The sequence below is a fragment of the Anas acuta genome, chromosome 2 (genome assembly GCF_963932015.1).
Source record: "Anas acuta chromosome 2, bAnaAcu1.1, whole genome shotgun sequence".
NCBI classification, from domain to species: domain Eukaryota; kingdom Metazoa; phylum Chordata; class Aves; order Anseriformes; family Anatidae; genus Anas; species Anas acuta.
This window is the reverse complement of record NC_088980.1, coordinates 130,064,434-130,087,554: the sequence shown is the minus strand read 5'-3', so window position 1 is coordinate 130,087,554 and position 23,121 is coordinate 130,064,434. Positions and strand designations below refer to the sequence as shown.

General features: G+C 36.6%; 1 protein-coding gene across 11 annotated transcripts in view; it reads right to left on the bottom strand.

The window, feature by feature from the left end:
- The window catches only part of RALYL (RALY RNA binding protein like), a 407,935-nt gene extending 386,172 nt beyond the window's left edge, over positions 1-21,763 (bottom strand). For 2 of the 11 annotated variants that reach the window (XM_068672193.1, XM_068672183.1), the window contains exon 1: positions 21,463-21,757. The gene's annotated coding sequence lies outside the window, so the exon portion shown is untranslated. Of the gene's footprint in view, positions 1-20,454; positions 20,542-21,462 lie in introns of all 11 variants that reach the window. The other 9 variants (XM_068672186.1, XM_068672182.1, XM_068672187.1 and 6 more) reach the window with 7 other exon arrangements.
- Between the last annotated feature and the right edge of the window lie 1,358 nt (positions 21,764-23,121).

The following is a 23,121-nucleotide window of genomic DNA, read 5'->3' as shown; positions in this document are numbered from 1 at the left end:
ATGAATGACAGAGACCTTTTATTCACTATATCATTAAAACAAAAATAAAGGAAACAATAAGGAATCAGACTGAAAGGTTTTTGTTTGTTTGTTTGTTTGTTTTTTTCCTTTCAATAAACAAATGTACTTGGCATACTATTTATTTTATTTCTGAATCAATTTGAAATAATGGATTCTTTCAGTGTATACATGCTGATATTAAAGTTTCAGTAATGATCAGAGAATACTGACTGTAGTACTAAAGAGAGGTCAGGGAACACCTTTTAAGACATTTAAAAAGACATTCCCCCAGTACAAGGAAATTAACAGCAGCTGGAGCCTCTAACCATATTTTACCAATCTACCAAACAGAACATGCCAAGACCCTGAAATTTTATGACCAGAATGTCCTATATTTTTCTAATGCATCCCTAAAATCCTTTTTGGGAGCCATTCATACAAATTAAAGGAGATAATAATCTGAGAAATTATGATTGCAAATCAGTCCTGGAAGTACTTCTCTTTTGACTCTCGAAACCCTTCACTAAGTGCAGTTTCTTCAGGCCCAAAACCCACATTCTAATAGAGGTGAATAAAGTTTTGTGTAAAACTGCTCAGTCATAACATTTTCCTGTTCACACATTCACAAAGTTTCTGCACAGTACTTTCAATAAATAAATAAATATTATATTTTTTCCCTTTGGTTGTTTTTGAGGATGTTGCAATATTTTCTCAAAGATTCATATTTATCAATCAGAGCTGTCAGCAGCAAGGGGATTCCCCAACAAAGTGTAAAGAATCCATCTTACTACTGTTTCTTACTGCACAACTCTTTTATAAAATTGCAGTTTCATTGCAATACATCAACAAGAAGGTATATGGTTCCAGCTAGCAAAGTAATTTGGATAATGAGCAAAGAGAATTGGAAAAACTAAGTGATATGCTCACACCACAAGGTCAACAGTGAAACCAAATCCCACCTACTGTCCCATTTTATGCTTGATGCATGAAATGACAGCTGTGGCTCAGGTGACATGAATATATTTTCAGGTTTTATCCCTTGTCTGTATTCATTCTCTTCCTGTCCCCTTTCTTTCATACTGAAAAGCCGAGTTTCAGAGAGATTAAGCTAAGTAGCATATATTAACTATGGCTCATTACATATACCAATAATAAAAAAATTTTTTCTAAAACAAAGAAAAAAAAAAGAATTGTTAGAATTGTTACAGTAGCACTGGAATAAGTTCTGATTCTATAAAGATTTTTTTCAATTTATAAATATTTTTCTCTTTGTCGGAAGGCAAAAATTCCACCCCCCCTTTTTTTTTTTCATTAAAAGATCTTATCACACAGTTAAAATTGCATCCTACATCATGTGATTCTTTAGCTACTTTCAGCCATACCAGCTTTGAAGCTTACTTACCAAACCAAACTGCAATTATTGTTCCAAAACGGAACAATCAGAAAAAATGGTGTTTTGACAGCTGAATGTCTGACGATTGTACAGCTTGAAACCTTGTTTCAAGCCTTCTCAAGATTTAATGTAAAAACATGTTCCATTATATCTCCAATAATCAATCTAAGAATTGGGTTATTGAATGGTAGCATGTTTATTAGAGCATCCTTCACATTTTAAGACCTCAGTGGGCCTAACTACACGTACATGACAAAATTGCTAGGATCCATTAATATGCTCAATTTGTCAATGCGATTTTTGCTAAGCAGAGCATACCTTAGTCTATATAAAATGTCTGATTGATTATAATCAATATGTTATTCAAACCACAAGATATTTTTTCTGCAGTAGCGCATAACATAAAATGGATTAAAAAATAAAATAAAATGCAAGGTTGAGCCCACAACCCTTCATCAGAGACAACTGACTTTCTAACTATTCCTTCAGTATGAATAATGCATTCTTCTAAATCCTCTCAAAATGCAAAGGAGAAGCTCTAGAGCTAAACAGCTTTCATTGAAAAGATGGTGTCTGAGTTCGTGGTTTCTGTGCACGTTTCACGCACATCACCGACCTTTTTGCTCACCCTGAACATACAGCATACACATATATTACCTCAACACTTTTAAAGATCCATCAGTCATTCTACAGGAAGACTAAAATGATCTTCCTACTTCCTCATTACAGAACTAATCAGCCTATTTTCCACAACTTTTTACTAGAAGGAAACAAATCCCATTACATTTCCTATGAACAAGTTATGAGCATAAAACCAGGTAATTTATTCACCCTTGATTTAATGGAGACATCCTACCAGTTTTCATATGAGCTGGGGGTATAGGTCACCATGTTTAAAAATATTCAAGTTACAGTAGCTTTTAAATTTAATAACAAAACACACCCTTCAAAAATGTTAGCTTTAGTAGCCTTCCTGACTTCTACTATATGTTTATGGGATTATTTCTATTTGATTCTGCAGGATTAGTTCAAAGATTTCAGAAATGCTAGTTGCTCTGTAGAGGGACATGTACAATTGACAGAAGAAATCTAAGTTCTAGTGAATTTTAACCTTAAATGCTGAAGAGAGGAAATGAGGAGAGGGGAATCATAGTGATATTCCAGGCACTAGTTGTTTCTTTTGTGTATGCACATACTTCCTTTAGATACTCTGCTTCTTTCACTGCCTAGCACCTTGCCTGTTTTGATATTTTTCTGGTTTTTGACTGTTTCCTGCTGTGTACAAAAAACCTTCTCATTTTCCATTTTACAAATAAATGTGACTTGGCCAAAAAAAAAAAAATCCATTAAGAATACTAGCTAAAACTAAAAACAACCACAAACATTGAAATCAAAAGGTTCATTTTTGTATCTTGTTTTTGAAAACAATTATTTTCAGTTATAACCTTTTTCTATGCAATGCATAGAAAATCACTACAGAAATCACCAGAAATAACCACAATCCAAAATACTCTAATTTATAATTAGTTTTTATAGTAAGATGGGGAAAATACCTTGTGTTGGATTTTAGCAAAACGTTTTACATTAATAAAAAGTCAGATGATGGTAAGATTTTTTTTGGAAAAAAAAAAATAAAAATGAACCAAATCAACCAAACAACTAACCAAACAAAAACACCAGCACCACCACCAGCATCTACAACAACAAAGCGGAATTCTGATTTAATCTATTTTGCAACAAGATTTCATTTCAAACTACATACTAAATGTTATTAAAATTTAGATATATGTGGCATGCAATTTTGGATGTCAAAAAGTGGCAATTGTAGATGTCACTTTATAGCAGTTACTTTAATCTAGAATTTCATAAATCTTACTAACTTGTTAGGTCTGCCTTTAGTAATTGGATGAAAATCTGACTACAGAAAACATCTATATCAATTTACATTAAATCAAACCTTATCTTATCGGGTGCTACAACAATTTTCAACAAAGTATTATAAAATAAGATATGAAGAAAATTTTCCTGAAAATGCAACACTTGAACGCTTGTCTTATGCACGTTAATTTTTGTCCATGAAATGTCTATATATCAATCGAAGACAAACTGGTGAGTAGTAGCATTTACCTATATGTGATTTTGTGTAAGGCATAAACATACAATATGAAACCTTGAAATATGGTTGTCAGGAATGAAGTTCCTGCACTACCTCAGGAATGAGTTCCTGCACTACCAAGAGGTAAACTAAACTAAAAACCACATCAGTCCCTGCCTGATGAAATTGAATGCTTTGGATTAGCATGGATACATGGAGCATAAAGATAACATCCATGTTTAAGCCAGACTACACAGTATCCTTCCATGTACTCATATCAACTAATATTTGGTTTCACTGAAAGAAAATTATTTTAGACTTGCTTCTGGAAACAACTATCTTATTTTTCAACAATTTTTCAACAAAGTTGTGGCCAAATACATGGTGCTGGGAAAAAACAAACAAACAAACAACAACTGTTGTAAATAAACAGGAATGTATATCTTATTTTATACCATATAAGAAATCATATAAGATCCTATCTTATATGAAGTAACAACTTAGCATATTCTCATAAATCCTCTGTTGGGACTTCCATGTCCTACTTCAATGAAAGCCAGCTCATTTGAAAATCAAAATTAGCTGCATGTCTTTTTAAAATTCTGCCTACAAACTGTCTGTAGAATTTTTCTGAAGATTTCACTGGGATAATTTCACTTTTTGTTAACTTGGTTTTGATGTCTCTTTCTGCTCCATCGGCTTTGAAATATGCTGTTATTATTCTATTAATAAAGATTTTTATTTTTTATTTTTTTATTTTTTTTTGGCTGAGCTGTGTAAAAGGTGTTCAGAAAGATAGTAACATAAGAAAAATCTCCAAGTGAAAAAACTACCTGGGGACTTATAGAAAGGACAATGATAACATATCTAAAGTATAACAGCAGGCTTATATAAAATATATGACATGAAATAAAAATTGCTAAAAGTAAGAAAGAATACTTTTACATGGATAGGGATATTTTTAGTGATTACATTTTCAATTTATAGCTGGTGAGAGGCTGGGACTCACTGAATTCATATAGCCAATACACGTAAATACAGATGATTTGACATAGCAAAGTATCTAATATTTATACCATATTTTTTTGTTTGTTTGTTTGTTTGTTTTTTGGTGGGGGGGTAATGCTATTACTAAATAGCACCACAGAATCCAGAATCCTGAGCATTCATCATGGTGCTGCATTTATTGTAAGCTGCATGTAAAACACTTTTTTTTTTTTTTTTTTTTGAAATAAGCTGTTAGTCCTGCTTCATGACTGGATTCCTAAGAACTGCAGCAACACAAGTCAACAACAGTTCTCTTATGTTATCATTACTTAAATGATAAACATTCATAAAGCTGAAAGACTTTATAAGTCTCAGATTAAATTTGGCTAATATGGTAAATCATTAAAGAAATGTTACTGTTATACTAAATAGGCAAATGCCTATAAAAAGCTGAAGTTCACAGAAACAAAGACTTCCTTCCAAAGTTTCTACTGTGATACTGATATGACTAAACCAATCTTACTGTTTTTACAATCTTCCTGTCTCTTTACAATCTTACTGTCTCACTTCATCATACAGTGCTACAAATAGAAAATGTGGGAAACTTTCCTATTTGTAGAAGAACATCCAAAAGGCAGACCTAGTCTGTCAGCCTAGATTACAAAAAATATAATATACATTCTTGTGACAAAAGAATATATTAAAAACTAACAACCAAGAAACAAGAAATAGTCTCTTGTCCGTGTGTTTGTTTTTAAGGTATTGCAAAATGATAATTTCATTGTATTTTCAATAGTAACCAAAATTTCATTCACAGTGTTTACAGAAAGATGCATTATTTTATTATTTTCTGTCAAATGAGATTATAATCTTTTCAGCAAAAACCCGTGATGGGCAATAAGAAGCTACAAGGCAATACACCAAAACAGTTTTCATAAATGTCTGTTTATACTATCGTTATATATTTCATAATAAAATCTTATGTCCATACATGTAATCTCCCTTGATAACGTAAATATAGATTATACATTAAAACAAACAAACAAACAAACAAAACAACAACAATAAAAAAACACTATGTTGGAAAAAGTTAAATAGGTTGGTAAAGTCAATAAATAATAAAATAAAATAAAATAAAATAAAATAAAATAAAATAAAATAAAATAAAATAAAATAAAATAAAATAAAATAAAATAAAATAAAATAAAATAAAATAAAGTGGTAGGATTTAGGAAATGACAATCTCCTGCCTTCTGAAATTACTTCAGTAGTTTGATCAGAACTGCAATACCAACTTAATGATGTATTCTTTGCAAATCGTCTTGCAAATATATTGTAAATTAAGATTTTTATTTTAATTAAAAAAAAAGTGTTTCTGCTTTAAGCATACTTTCTATAATACATTTTATGGTTTTGTTTGCTTTTCACAGAATATAAAGCAGCTGTTCATTGATATGATCATTAATAGATATTGTATTTACTTTGGTATGATAGTGTGATCCATTCCAATACATATCCAATTGTACAAAGTATCAGTTTATTAATATTGATAAACTATAAAATAAGTTACACATAAACAATAGGCCTGTATAATTTATTCTTGTGTAATTATTCTGGTAACCTACTTTTTTATTTTTTTATTAGAAAGTAGTTTCCTTTTTCCTCTCCCTTTCTATCTTTCTCTTTTTCTCTCTTTCTTTCTTATTCTTTACTACCAACATGAACAGAATAATGAACTAGCTGGACCTTGAGTTTAACCCCAATACATCAGCTTTTTTTTTTTTTTTTTTTTTTTTTTTTTTCCAATTCTCATATACCAGAACAAATATATACAATCTTATCACTAGGAAAAAAAAAAAAACAAACAACTTTGCATTTTATATATTAAATCAGATTTTTATTATTCCATCTCTAAGAGTACTGATTCACCAGGTATCAGATTGTCTGTTCTGTGAAAACAGACAATCAAAAATCTGTGAAAACAGATTTGCTGTGAAACACAGCCTATTGGGATTGAAACTGGAAGCCTGATCCTGTTCACAATGAAATCAATAACAACGTGGTTATAGACTGAATTACAAAACAGGGAATATACTTGGATACGGTTTCATATATGCATCTTCAGCACATTCTTTGTAATATTTGAAATACATGGGATTGGGAAAGACAGACCATTATGAGAAAATAGAATGCATAAATTTTCATCTTTGGTATAAAAAATCAAACCAAAAAATGGTGTCCTCATGCAAAACTGTCTCAGCCCACCCTGAATGGATTTACATAAAAACTGTTGGAAACCTACAAGTGAGAACAGTACTTAACTCCCTGTTTCTACCCAGGCTTTCTTACTACATTGAAAGTTAATCAATTTATGTTTAGTGTATGTGGTATGCCTCATCTTTAATTACTTAAAATATATTTTATATATGAAGTATCCCGTTGATAATGATGACTGTCTTCATTCAGCCTTGTTTCCACTATAGTGCTGTTTTCTAAGCCAAATAGAGATTACCATCATATTTAGTAAGCTATGCACACAGCAAGACTTCAGCAAAGATGTTGAGGTCAGGCTTTTAACTGCATTTAGTAAAGAGAGACAAAATTCTCTTGATTTTCAGAAGTATTTATAATTGTTGCTCTCTGTGAGCAGTAGTTAAAAAAGTATCATAATTTGGAAATCTTATTTTCCATTTCATAGAATGGAAATTTCTAGTATTTTCTAATACTAGAAAACTAATGTAATTTAGGTTAAAACTTGCATGTTACATGTATCATTCAATACCATGAGATGTATTTTATATTACATTCCATAGGTCACAAAGTATTTAATTTGAAATCGGCAGATTATAAATATGTGTTTAGAGAACTAATATTTTAGAAAAGGATCAAAGATTTCAAAGTTTTTATTAGGAAGTTCCTAGCTTCGAAGGTGCCAACTCTATTACTCCACTTCTATTACTTCTATTAAGATACTTTACTGATGCACTGCAAGGCTGTAAAACATAATAGCAAACAGCTGGTCTTAAAAGAAATTGATGATTATGGATTATACTCTAGTTACATTTAAAAGTGAGATGGCAATTGCTATATGAAATTATTTTGTTGCACTCTGAAGGAGAAAAGTTGCACAGCAAACCACAAAGCTAAAATTATGAAATTATGTGGTACAGATTAAAGTATGGTAGGAACAGGGAAACCTGAAGAATTTGAGTCAGTCCAAAGAAGTCATTATTGCTCCACCCACTGATTTGAAATCTGTCTGCTTCAGATCCTTTTCCAAGGCTTCTTCCTTGTCATGTGTAGGCAGTCTTAATGGTCTCACCAGCACCAATGGCTTCAAAATAGCTACTTACAAGAACAAGAAAGTCAGATTTCTCCCCTTTAGAAATTGCTCCAGATTCTGTATCATGGGATGCACTACATTGCATTTCAATAACAGGTGAGGGGAAGCTTCATTGCATGTCTTTATGTCAAATAAAGTCACTTACACATAATGTAGGCTTCATTTAATTGACTTAAAATGACTCAGGGTTGGTACAGTTGGTCTAATTCTCAAAGAGGAAACCAGATTGCCTGCTCCAATGTTACTTGTCTTACAGAAAATAAGCTCCACATCAGACTGTAAGTTCCTCAGAGTCTTCTGTGAACCCTCCCCATTACAAATCCCTCACATGTGGAAAGCAGTTCCCCAGGTGAAGCAGGGGGATGGATGTACTCCCTGCAAAGCATGTCCCAGCACACAAACACAAGCTCTGTCCATCCTGTGGGATGGCCACAGTTCCCAGAGGCAGCTAGGTACATAGTAAGCTATGTTGTCTCAAATGGCTCTTCTGAGGTGTCTGCTTTTTGAACATACTACCCAGGGAACCAAAGTACCAAATTTAGGGGCTCTGAATAAATTGCTGAAATCAGAAACCTACTTTTCAAGTTTATGACTCACATAAACTTGGGCACTAATAATCAAAATCTAAACAAATTGCAGCAACAACACCTCAGGCAGACTTTAATACCAACCGAAGTTTAAAGTTTCTGGTCAGTTAATGAGGCAACAGTCAGTGGTTATAGCACATCTTGAGAAAACGCAAAAATAAATTCCTAAACATTAATAAAATTTAACATATCCTTAAACATAAAATTCCCCAAAGAAGTCATTATTTTCTTGTAGTTTTATGTATTATATTTTTATTTAATTGCATGTTTGTGTTTGACCTATTGCATCTAAATATGCATAACACTTAACAATTTTGTCTACAGTACTTTTAAATGTCATTTTAAGATTAATAAAATAAAATCAAATATTTCAGCCTTTTGGACCTGATCATTCCGCTCTGGACCTGTTCCACCAGCATCAGTAAGGCTAGATACCTTTTTTTTTTTTTCACTCAACTATCCTAAGTGACTATAGTATATAAGAAGCATTTGGGAATAGTTAGTATTTGACAAAATCTTTACATTTGTTACCAGACTTTGTTTTGTATTGGCTCAGTTGCTACCTTTTGGCTTTTCTGTATTAGTAGAGTAGGTACAGGGGAGACACAGGAGAAGTTTAAACTCTACATTTAAGAAATGCCTTCTTAGAAAGACCAATTATTGGATCCACCCATTCTGTTAACATTCGTAAGGCAACCTGGTCAGGTGGAAGGGCTTCCTGGTGAGAATAGCTGTGGGAAGGCAGACATGCATAAGGGCTAAAAAAGATGTTTGGTCAAAGAGTGCTTTCAAACTGAGCACTCCTCCACCCTCACCATATGGGTACCTTCCAGCCAGGAGGAATGAGACAAAGCAATGTGCTGAACCAGCACTGAGCAATAGGGTCCCTACTTCCTTTCTGTCTGTTAGTCTCAGTGCGCAGCAGGAAAAAAAAAAAAATGCTTTTTTTTATTTATTTATTTTTTACTCTGGTGGGGGTATTTAGCCTACAAAACTGTACACTGTAAATTTCAAATTAACTGAAAGAATTAAGGATAGTTTTCAATTTATACTCCCACTAAGATAATGGGGAGTAAGATGGACCCCTGAAAGTAAAGCTCTGAAAGAAGGGGAAAAGAAGGATAAGTAAATAAAGGCCAATGGAAAGTCTGCTTTTGGATCTTGAAAAATAACTGAAAAAATAGTCATGTGCACACTGATTTGAAGGGGGTTAACCTTGTGTATAAAAAGGATGAGAAACATAAACTTTTTTTCTGTCATCATGATGTATGAAACCATTCTCTACTTTCATGTAAGTCTGCTTAACTAGAAGAAAAACACATCCTGCTTCAAGGACCAGTTATATAAATAGTGTTATGTTATAATTTGTGAGAAGGGTGCTGTATTTGTAAAGATTTTATTCTGATTTTGTTCTTAAAAAAAAAAAAAAAAAAGGAAGTAAGTAGTGAAATATCTGTAGTGCTGATGAAAGATAAGACAGTGGAGGGGACAGGGGTTGAGCCCAAATGGAAGGTGAAGAGGAGCAGGGATTGCAAACAGTCTCTTTCTCTGGAACCTTAACTGAACCACTGGGAAATTTTTCCTCTAATTCTATTGCTGCCCCTCCTGCTTCTCTTTCCAGTCCTTTCCCCTCTTCCACCCCTTTCCTACTGCTTCCTTTTCTTTCATCCTTCTGAGCTGTGCCAGCGCCAGGGGAGAGGTCCAGAGCAGGATGGAAGGTCCAGGAAGCCTGAAATAAAAAAGACATTACAAATAAAAGATAAAAAGGATCCAGAAATTCAAATGAACTTACCCACTATTTTAAAAAGTGCTTTCCCTAATTTGTAACTGCAGATCACTGTGACATAGGTTTCTCTTGCAGAGAATAGTTTGATCTTAAAAGATCCCAAAGTGAAGAGTAATCAGGTTATTTTTATTATGATGAATATTTAAAACATATTAATATTTGTGACCAAGTGTTAAGATTATCTGAACCTATATTAAAACTTCTGAGATGGAATGTCACAATACATAGGATAACAGTTTTTGCATCAAATAATTAATAATAACCCTGTAATTCCTGAAATTATTTCTTTCCTTAAATTGAACTGTAATTATTTTTCTTGTATTTGCTCCTTTCATAAGTGTGTCCTTGAACAAATATCCCTCATTCAACATCCTTGGACTCCCTACTCAAACAGAGCAGCTGTCACAGTTAGGCCCAGTGACATCAAATGGCAGAGTTTGGCTTATACATGTATGTCCTACTCCTACAGAGAAATTCATTTGTGCTCTTTTATGTCCTGACAATCTATGGTCATGGGACTTTTATAATGCCATGACAACACTCCCAACGCTGATCCAAAATGCATGACTGAAAAAAAAAAAGTTACGGTGCATAAATGAAACTGGGAAAAGAGTTGAATGCTTCATGAAGTCAGCTAAAGAGTTCATATTTGTAAATCTGTTATTTTTATTGTTGTTTGTTTACTGTGGATACTGCTCAGACAATGTATTTTTGTGGAACAGTACGTAAACCTAAGGTAGAAATCTCAATATGTAGCAAGGAACAGAGATGAAGATCAAGATTTGGTAAAGTAAAGTACATGACATGGTAGCTTTTGCTAACAGTGCAGAAAAAGAGGACAACGTAATAATATATCATAATATATATACTATACTATAATAATAATAATAATATAAAATAAGGGGAAATGTCAAAAAATGGGTGAGTTCTGCATCCTGTTAATGGCAAAGTTCTGGAATGGATGTGAACCTACTTACTGAGATAAATTTTGTCTAAAAATTTTTGTCTAAAAATCCTTGATTTCTACAAATGTAGGTACTCGATCTTATAAAATTCCAAACATGCCTAGAATTAAAGTTAACTAAGAGAGGGAAAGATAAATTCTGCCTGGATATTCAAAAAAATGCATTTTTTTTTTCTTCTGAAATCTTTCATAACAAGCATGTATGTGAGGATATTAATGGTGTGACATTAATATCTAAATATTTAACCAAAGTTGCATGGATCACCTCCATTCATCAAGTATTATTTTTGTTATTTTATGTTTTAAAAGCTTTTTTCAGAGCCAGATCTGTTATTTGTTATCTATTGATAATATTTTGACACAGTGACTACATAGCTACATACATTTACATATGAGAAGAAAGTGTAAGTAGTTGATTTAATTGATACCCACATAATCCTTATCTTTCAATTATTTTCAAAGGTTTCTCAGGTTAGTGTTTGTACACAATAACTGAAATCTCTGGATTTTAGAGTACTACTATGTGAGAGACTCATTGAAGGGTTGGGTTTTAGGATTAGTTTATAAACAGAAAAATATGTGAAGCAATGGGAAAAAAAAAAAAAAAAAGGTATGAAATTTTGGCCCCAACAAACAGAAATCTTTGAAATTTTTGTTGTAGTCTAGAACTGATTCAAACCATTTTGAAAAAAAAACATTTGCATTACTGCAAAAATTACTGCAGAAGTTGACAGAAATTCAAATAAATACTTACAGTCATGAAGTTTCTGGCCAGATTAGTGGTGAAATAATAAAATATTTCATTAAAAAATGACATTTCAACAAGGGAAAAGGGGAGAAATGGGGTTAATGTCCCCCAACTTTATTCATCAAAATGTTAGGAATCTAGACTCTCTCACTCATCAGTGAAAAGAGAGTTTTAGGAAGATTGTTCATCTCAGCTATCCACAGATGCCTATCTTGGGATATAATCTGTAATTCTCTAGAGGCTTCTATATACCTCCATTGACTACAAAACTTTGAGCAACTGTTCGACATCAGTAACTAACTTTTAGATGGATAAAATGATGATTAGCTTAGCTATAAAAAACTTTTTTTTTTTTTAACTGCAAGTTTAAATAAGATGAATCTAGCATTTTGTGTGAATCGACTTTATCATAACCAACAGAAAGAAATATATTTTTACAGGAAATGTTGACCAGCTTATATAGGACCAGGTTTCTGTTCATGTTACTCATCAGAGCAGGGCATACCATGATGAAGAGTAACACAGTATGCTTCTCTCATAAAATAATAAACAATAAAAATAGCATCAACATGCTGATGAATTATCCCCCTAAAGCAAAAGTGACATAACATCAAAATTTAAATCTACTTTCTCTTTTCATTGTGCATAATATACATTAATTGTCTATGACTTCTAAATGCACAGCTAGAAGAAAAACTTTTCCGAGTCAGTCTTGCAGTTGTCCCATTTACTGAACTCCCATCTAACCAGAGGTTACAAGGAGAAAACATAACTATGTCCTTGTTCTTCTGCATTTTGGGGGAGAAATATATATATATATATATATATATATATATAGGGAGACAGAGAGAGAGAGAGAAAATTATAGAGAAAAAATACAGAAAGAATATTAGAAAACTGACTATTGTGCAGCATCACAACTGTTAGGTTTTACCCCATGAAATCAGTGGCAAATACAAGATGAGAAGTGTGATAGTAAAACTGATATTTTTGTTAATTAGAACACAGTATAACGAATCCCTTTTGCATGTACTGAAACAGGAAGTTTATTTTTTTATTAAACCTTTAGGGCAACCTTGCAGTATTTCAGAGATGCAGTATAACAGTTTGCATACAACATTTTTAATGTTGTATAATACCTGTCTTAACATTTACTGGGTGAAGGATCTTTCCATAAAATACATCAGCTAGGTAGAGTTATTTTCTGTTATAAAAAGTAACTCTGTATTACAGATCAAGCTCAAAAACATTCTACAGTTACTAAATACACTGTGTTTTGCTGTCAGTGAGTTACAATAACGCCCTCTACCAACAAGAGCTGTTAGCTAGCATTCAGTAAAACTTGAGAGCAGGCACTGAGTGCAAAGATACACAAAAAATATCTTTGTTCTGTTCGTACATTTTATTTTTGCATTTTTTTCATTCATATTATTCTAATAAAGAGGATGCTTAGTGCAGAGCACACATCTTCGTATTTTTAACCAACATACTGCACTTTCTGTTTGTACATAAGCAAACAGAAAGAAGGACCAGTATTGTCCACACCATGCAAATATAATTCTTTGAGACAAAAACTTCAAGTTAATTCTAAGTCAGCCTAAAACTAACACATCCAAAGTATGCAGTAGTAGTGCAATACCTCTTCCAGATCCTAAAATTATAGTTAATGATCAAGATGCATCTTCTATCTATTTGACATAGATGCTGTTCAGTTTCAATGAAAAACATAGTGAAAATGCAGACATGCAGACACCTTTTTTTTTTTTTTTTCTTGAAGTACTGTGCTAGTATAATGTTTGTCTACAGAGAAAATTTAGCCTCGCTTCAATCAGGTAAAGAATCCCATGAATATATTAATTGTGTCAGACAGTGTTGACCCTGCATGCCTGTCTAGAGGGAGGATCTAGGTGCAACCGATGTGACTGAGCAGGATGAAATAAAAGCAGTTGGTATGTAGCATCTTTGGCAGACTTACGGCCAACTTTCACCAAGTTATTTAGTGATCATTAAGGTACAATAAGTATTGTACCTTATACGATGTACCATATTGTACCATACGATGGGTGAGCAATTGGCTAACGGGCAGGGCCCAAAGGGTTATGGTGAATGGGGCTGCGTCAGGCTGGCGGGCGGTCACCAGTGGGGTCCCTCAAGGCTCCATTTTAGGGCCGGTACTTTTCAATATTTTTATAAATGATCTGGATGTAGGAATAGAAGGTATTTTGAGCAAGTTTGCTGATGACACCAAACTTGGAGGAGTTGTGGACTCGAATGAGGGTGGAAAGGCCTTGCAGAGGGATCTGGATAGGTTGGAGAGCTGGGCGATCGCCAACCGCATGAAGTTCAATAAGAGCAAGTGCCAGGTCCTGCACCTGGGACGGGGAAACCCTGGCTGCACGTACAGACTGGGCGACGAGACGCTGGAGAGCAGCCTAGAAGAGAGGGATCTGGGGGTCGTGGTAGACAACAAGTTGAATATGAGCCAGCAGTGTGCCCTGGCAGCCAGAAGGGCCAACCGTGTCCTGGGGTGCATCAAGCACGGCATCGCTAGTAGGTCGAGGGAGGTGATTGTCCCGCTCTACTCTGCGCTGGTGCGGCCTCACCTCGAGTACTGTGTGCAGTTCTGGGCACCACAGTATAAAAAGGACATGAAACTGTTGGAGAGTGTCCAGAGGAGGGCTACGAAGATGGTGAAAGGCCTGGAGGGGAAGACGTACGAGGAACGGCTGAGGGCACTGGGCCTGTTCAGCCCGGAGAAGAGGAGGCTAAGGGGAGACCTCATCGCAGTCTACAACTTCCTCGTAAGGGGGTGTCGAGAGGCAGGAGACATTTTCTCCATTAACACCAGCGACAGGACCCGCGGGAATGGAGTTAAGCTGAGGCAGGGGAAGTTTAGGCTGGACATCAGGAAGGGGTTCTTCACAGAGAGAGTGGTTGCACACTGGAACAGGCTCCCCAGGGAAGTGGTCACTGCACCGAGCCTGACTGAATTTAAGAAGAGATTGGACTGTGCACTTAGTCACATGGTCTGAACTTGGGTAGACCTGTGTGGTGTCAAGAGTTGGACTTGATGATCCTTAAGGGTCCCTTCCAACTCAGGATATTCTATGATTCTATGATTCTATTATTGGATCCTTTACGGTTTCTTGTCCTATAAATAATCACAGCCTATATTTGGTTAGCCTGGACCTATGGCTGTCCAAGGGCTGTGAGCAGCTCTCAGAGGACCACAGTATTGCCCACAAAAAATGTCAGCTGTTTTCAGAGCTCCACATTGACTTGGATGCTTAGAGACTGCACAGCAGTCAGGCAGTACTCAGTGATATGAGAAGTTCACCTGGGAAAGGACACCGGTGTAAAACGAGTGTAACCAGAGCTTCAGATACTTCGTGAGAAACAATCATGAATGTTGAAAGACAGAATAAAAATCCTGGGGAGTGCCACTCATGTACTACCATAGTCATACCCACTGATGGTTACCACTCATACGAAATCTACCGCTGCTGCTTCAAACCCCTTCCAGACAAGACAAGAAGAAATTATTATGGGTAACCATGAAGGAATTACACCACAGCAAAAATCTATGTTCCTGAAACTGAAATGCTGCTGCAGAACCATTGTTGCTTGAGCCCTGTTGGGCCAGGAAGGCATGCTGAGGAGCCAGAGCTGGGGAGTCACATGGAGGAGACCACAGAGGAAATTTAACACTGTAGCTTTTGCCAAGTGGCAGTAGATAATACATGTGTATAAATTTACTGCATAGAGAAGGTTGAACTATTTTTTCCTAAACAAAAGTGTTTGTTAAGCCCTAAAAAGACAACTAATTAATGCAAGGTTTAGTCTAATTCTTTGTCACACTAAAAGCATCTGTAAAAATTACTACCTGTATGACTATCTACCTACTTATCTATCTTTCTATTTCAGAATATCACAGTGATAAAATTGAGTTCATTGTATTCATGCTAAGTAACCTGAGATTTACATAATAATTTGAAGGTCTACTTGATATTTTTGATTTAATTATTAGCAGATGATTCATAGAGATGGAAAATCACACTTTGTTGTGCTAAGATATTACACAGAAAACAGCTCTGAAATTGCAAGAAACACCTTTTATAAGGATTCAGTACATTTTAGAGATTATTGTCAATTCAAAATAGAACAATAAAGATGAGAAAAAATGGTTTAAATTATTTTAAAGTGTATATATGTGAAACAATAATCTTCAAGTCACATTAACCTGGCAATTGTATAAAGATCATAAAACAATACTAATAACTTAACAAAGGTGAAGATTTTACACCTTACTCTTCACACCATTTAAAAATAGTGTTTTGTTTTCTTCTGTCAGTCAGGATCTGAGTTTAAAGAAGCTACATACTGGTTTTAAATCCAGTACTCTGGATGACAGTGTCACAGATTGCATAATTTTTCATCAGGAAAGAGTAATCTTTAGCCTTCTGTTTGGAAATTACATAAGTACTTAAAACAAGGATTCAGCTCCAGATTTTGACAGTGCAGCAAATCTTCTGAGAAGACCAGGTGAATTTAAAAAACATTTATTTTAAGGAAGACTTATCAGTTCTATCAGCTACACTTTTAAACATTCTTAAGTTTATTTTTTTTCTGATTTTGTTGTTGTTTGTTTGTTTGTTTTTAAAATCTCTTTATCTTTGAAAACCTTCAGTGCAAACAAGGAAAAAAAATACTGGCAGAGAGGGAAACTGCTTTTAGAATAATGCTTTTGGAGACAAGAAAGCTAAGATATCAGCAGTCTAGGAAGAGACTAGTTAGGAAAAGGTATTTTAAATAACATTGTGGCAAATTTTCACACATATTCCTAATAGAAGCTAGTCCCTGATACATTGGCTGAAGCTCATTCTGGTTCCCCTCAATGGTAGGAATGAAAAACACTAAATAATAACCGGAGGATTCTTGTGAGTCTAAAAAACTGTTTTGCAGGAGAAATCCCTGAGAGTTCTTTGCTGTTCTGCTTTAGCCAGAGAAATTCAGCTTGGCTAGGCAGAGTGAAGGGTAGGTCAGCACAGCATAAAGCCCATCTCACCAGAAGATGGCATGTCCACAGCACAGCTCCAGGTGGAGACACCCAGGCTAACTTGGGAGTTGGAAGCTGGACAGACATGTTTGCAGCTCAAAGCAGAACAGATTAGCTTGAGCAAAAGAGGGCTTAAACACATATGCCCTGCTTCTGATGCAACATGACTTTGCTCAGAGCTGGTGTGGATGTCTCTGGCCAGTGCTAACAGGAATCTCCACCCAGTTATCCCAACAAACTCAAGTGAAAAAGAGGCTGTTTTTGCTCTCTGAAAATACACTGGGAATATAAACGGAGGAAAGCAGAGATGTGGAGAAGGAATCTCACTTTTTAGGGACAGCACTAGCACAAAACAGAGTATAAACTGTCTGAGAATAAATTTCAGGCAGCAACAAGGTTTCCAACAGCCAGAAGAGTAAGATTCTGCCCAGCCCTTGAAGAGCTGCAGTGGGAATGGTGCCCCAGCTCCCCAGCTAAGTCTGGACTAGAGCTTGCTGAATCTGAACAAAGTGAGAACAGCCTAGCACAACAGTAGAATGTAACTGATGTGACACCATAGGCCTCTCTAGTCCTATCTAGTATATGGAAAAAATGTGAGAAGATATCCTCCTACTGCCAGCTGTGGCCACTACAGTGGCTAAAACTGTGCATTTATGAGCCAGCTCTGTGGGTACCATAGTCATTAACTTTTATTCACTTGACATATATTTATTTGCTAGTAAGTACTGTTAATAATAGCTAGTTATGGAGGAAGATAATAATAATAATAATAATAATAATAATAATAATAATAATAATAATAATAATAATAATAATAATAATAAATAAATAAATAAATAAAGTTTTCCAAAGCTTTCAGTTTACAAACCTTTTAAAAGGTATCTTAAATTCTTAACAGGACCTGAATACCAAATCAGATTTAAAATAAAATAGAAGATGCCATTTAAGTCTGGACACACATCACTTTCAGGAGTTGGGGCAGTACAAGTGCTTCTCACACTAAATGTAAGATGAAATTAGATTATCATTTGTAGAAACAACACTGCAATTCATTAGATATAGTTTCTATTTTTCCTTCCAAAAATAGCAATTGTCTTTTACACAAACTACGGTTTTCCAAATGTGCTTTCACAGCAGTGTTAGTCATAGCATAACTATGGAAACACCAAGCTGGAATCAATTCCACTGATCCAAATCCTACTGTACCCACATACTGCAGGAGGTAGGGGTATCCTTTTTCAAAATTAGCACCTTTATCCGTATTTTTAAATCCCAAGACTGTTTGATACACATGAAATGACAACTCAGTTACAGATTTCTTCAAATTAAATGTATTTATGTATGTTAGATTACTGTGCTACTGAGACGACAGGCCCTTTGTAGACAAAATCTGGGTGCTGTAAATAGAGATTTCTAAAACTTTTAACTCAAACTTCAAGACAGGACTAGGTGAGCAAGATCAGATCTTCGCATAGCAACTACTTGTACAAAATTGCTCACACAACACACACTCAACATTGAATGAAAGGACAAAAGTAATATTATTCTGGAAACTGCTAAGCTAGTTACTTTATTTCAGTGCTTCAGCAGTGTCAAAAATATTTTTCTTACACATAATCCACATAATTTAAAGAAAAACTTTAATTTAAAAATAAGGGGAGACAGAAACAAAAATAGAAGTGGAGGATAAAGTTTCAATCACTATTGTATTTTAATGGCTTTCTTTCAAGTTAAATCATGAAAAAATAAGCAGTCTGAGTCTTTCTAAAGTGTAAAATATTGACCCAAGAGATTGTAACTATTTCAGAAAAGTCATCACAATCTATCGTAGATTGTATGTCAAATCTAGACAGTGTTTTTTAGATGCATGGATGATTGACCCCGATATACTGTCAGAAGTATTCTATCATGTCAGAGCAGAAACCATGTATGCTAAATATTTATATTACATTTAAACTGGAAAAAGACACCTGAAATACACAATATATATTTTCTTCATGGAAACATAGCTATGTAAATATTTACTTTTCAACATGACTAATAGTACAAGAGAATGCTGAAGACACACTTTCTACTTTAACGCACACTTTCTTCTCTAAAGGTAGCTGTTAAGTTAGAACAATGTACATATAAGTGTTAGAAGCCTAAAACGTCCAAATGAATTTATAGCTCTATGAATTACAAACAGAAGACGCATTTTTGCCTATATCATGATAGAAAAATAAATATATTCCCTGTAACTTACTTCGGTTTCCACATCTGTATACACAGCTTATGTTTATGAACAGTTACAAATCCTTAGAGGTTGTTTATACAAAATACATTAAGCAAACCCATCACAGTAAAGTAAACTATAGAGAACACTGCAGACCAAGGGTTCAACACTTCTTTAGCATAATATTTCATGATACCTCCTTCTGGAAAGGAAAAAAAAAAAAAAGAAAAAAGAAAAAAAAAAAGAGAGAGAGAGAGAGAGGGAGAGAGAAAGAGGGGAAAAAAAAAAAAAAACAAAAAACAAAAAAAAAACAACAGAACAAACAAACAACAACAACAACAAACACAAGCCTGTCATCTGGAAAAATCTTTCCAAATCATATTTTAGAGAGCCAATATCCTGTCTCTACATCAGGGGCAGTCTCTGTTAAGCATTTAAGTGCTATCAATGAAAAGTAACAGTTTCTTCTCCAATCCTGAACTCTCAGTGACCGTCACGGAAAGTAACAGTTTCCCATTCCCTGCCAGCCAGTGGCATTAATAATCATCAAAACAAAACGAAACACCTTCAAGCAAATATCTGTTTCTGATTAATCTTCATCCCAATGAATTAAATTCACAAGAGGCAACCTGCTGCCTTGTTTACGCCTTTTTAATATGAAGAGCAGAAGTTGGATATAAGGGTTTTGCTGCCCTCAGGGCTACGAAATATGTCTCATGTGGCAAGGAGCCAGCTCTCCGAGGGAGCCTCCTTTGCTGTTTCTCTCACAGCTATTTTCTAATGGATAATTTTTAAACAGACACACACAAATACACGAGTCACCGCAAAACAGGGCCAGGGTTTTGTTCTTGTCTAAAGTCCTGTAAGTATTTGTTCTCATAAAAAGGATATCAAGGTTTCACACAGTTCTGGTTTGGGATTTTTTTTTTTTTTTTGGCTGGGAGGTTAGGGAAAGGGGGGGGGGGGGCAGGTGATGGGGGAAGAATCTGGATTTTTTTTTTTTTTTTCCCCAGCTGCCTTCTCCTCTTACAGCACAGTACATAAAACACCTCTCTTCAGCTTAACCGACCTAGGCTCAATTAGTGCAACATTTTGCACACATCTTAGCAATTACGAGGCAGAGATATTTAGTTCAGACCTCCTGTGAATTGCACAGAAACCTTAAGCTAAGGGTGGAAGGAGATTTCTTTAAAATAAAAAAAAAAATGAAATAATAATAATAAAAAAATCTCACAATGTAATTTACACAGCGTGGAAACGCCTACAAGCAGATGAAGTACCTGCACTGGGGAGATGTTCAGTTGTTCACTTCATCTTCCGTTGACAAGGAAACCAAACCGCACTTCATTCTCCAGGAAAACCTTCCACTGCCATCATTTGAAAATGTATTTATTTGTATATATGTATATATCTATCAGCATCATCATCATGATAACAATAACCATCATAAAATAATGCCGGCAAAAGAATAAAAAAGTCAAGGTGCAAAATGTGCAAAAGTAACAAGCATTTCTTTGGCTTTATATTTTGTTTAGTTATCTTTAAGGAGGCAAAAAAGTATTTAAAAATAGTAACTGCAACACGCTGCAAGAAAAGTTTCATGTTATAAACAGGTACCAAAAACTGAAAAAGAAGAAAAAGAAAAAAACCCTGCTGATTGCACTGAGCATCAAAAAACAATAACAAAAATAATAAAATTAACATCTTGCTCTGTGGCTCTCACCAGTATTGCAAGACTACAAACTCTTTGTAAACACTGCTGTAAAATGTATTTGCAATTCCCATCCCTACACGAAAAAAAAATAAAAAAAAATATAATAAAACAACACCAGAGAAAATCCTCTGCAGAAAAAAAAAAAAAAAAAAAGTTAGAAACATGCCTTTTCTCTTATCTTAAAAAAAAAAAATAAGCATCATATTTCACATTGCTTTTCTGTGCCACAACAAAACCAGTTGCATATATAGATATATAGCTACTAAATGTATATCAGTTGTTGCTGGACTGGCAAGTCTGTATTATTAATATAATCATTTTTCATTCCCAGTGACTCCCGGCCCCAGCAGCACCTTTTGCTCATAGTTTAGTAACCATCGCATGCTAAGAAAAAAAAAACAAAAAACTTGTCATCAGCAAAAGATCAAATCCATTTAAACAATAATCAAAGAGGAAGAAAAAAAAAAAAAAAAGCAAAAAAACGAAAAAACAAAAAAACAAAAGGAAGAAAAAAAAAAAAAAAAAAAACAGGACAAAAAAAGGAGGACAAGAATGTCAGCGGAAAGGTACTCACCGAGCGGGAGTAAAAGGGAGGAATAAAAATGAGAGTTACTATAAAATACAGTATGGCGGTGGAAGAAGGAATGAGGCGCTTTTTTTTTTTTCCTCTCCTCTCTAGTCTCTGCCTCCGGCAACCGCCACGTGATCCGCAGCCGGGCGGACTCGCAGCCGGGAGGGCGCAGCGGCGGCGCCGGGCGCGGAGCGAGTGCGGAGAGAGCCCGCCCCGAGCCCCCGCGGCCGCCGGGCCCCCGCCGCCCCGCACCCGCCCCGCGCCCCGCACCCGCGGCAAGTGCCGCTCGCCCCCGCGCCTCCCCTCCCCCCCCGCCAAGCGCGCACACGCGGAGACGGCGGCGCAAGTTGCTCGGAGGCGCTGCGCGAAGTTGCAGCCTCCGGCCGCCTGTTGCCCTCCGGCCGGTGCGGGACCACCGGGGCTGGGGGGTGTGCGGGTAGGGGGGTGCCGTGCCCCGGCGGACAGCGGCGTGCGAGGGATGGGGTTGCCCCTCCTGCCGCTCCCGTTGGGGTTGGGTGGGGTTGCACGGGGGCACTGTGTGTGTGTGTGTGTGTGTGTGCAAGGGAGAGCGTGCACGGGGGTCCTGCTGCCGCCCGGCTCGCCCCCTGGGGGGGATAGCGCTGACCCTCCTGCGGCTCCAGGCTCAACGCGGGGTACCCGGCACCTTCCTGCCGCTCCGGCCCCGGCGATGTGCAGAGGTGTACCCCTGCACCTCGTGGGGGGGTCGCGGCGTGGGGGGGGTTCCCCGGCTCCCGTTCGGTCTCGGGGCGTTCCCGTGCCTTGCGCTGGGGCCGCAGTCACTGTGCCGCGCAGTCATGTCAGCGGCGGCTCTCCCGGCTCCTGCCGGAGCGATTCGCATGTGCGGCTGGGGGAAGGACAGGTACCAGCAGCAGTCCCATCTGCCACCTGCTTTTGTTTCTCGGCCTCTGCCCTGTGTCATGGCCTCTCCTCCTGACCCGCTGGCAGGGCTGTTGCTTCCCGTGAGAAAGTTACTGGATGAGATGGGAAGGAAACAAGTGTTTTTTTTGGGGGGAGCACTCACTGCGGTGGGCAGCCTCTGGCGGCACAAGGGGCAGCTGCCCACAGTCCCACCATGGAAGCACTTGGGGTTGGACCCAAAAGCATGTGAGAGTGGCCCGAAAGCAGCTCTGGTTGGCTGAATGGGAGCTCTCCCCCTTCTCCCTTACCAGACAAGAAATATTCTGGAGCAGGCTGTTGCCGAGAGTTTCCTTAAGACGCTTGCTTTTCCCTTTTTAGCTCTCCTCGCCTGTCTCCTTATTAACAAACACAGCAGTCGCAGAGAGCAGGCGGCTGGAGCTTAGAGCAGCTCTGCTCCAGCTGAAGCAAGACCTGAGGCCCCAGCCACCGCCTCGGCCTGCAAAATGATTGCACCCTCAATTCACTGGTCCCCAAAATGTTCACAGCTAACCCCCTCTTCCCCCCCCCCACCCCCCCCAAACTTTACTGCTTAAGCATTAAGAGGAAATGACAAGAGAGGCATCTGCATGAGATAAATTAATGGAGGGATAGAAGTGCTTCCATAAGCCAGGTGCTTTGTTGGAGGGAGCTAACCAGGCAACATTCCCCGCTTCCTTCTCCCCCCTCCTTCCTCCCTCACTTTTTGTTTAGAGCCTCTTTCTTTTCATCTGGGTCAGGAGGCAG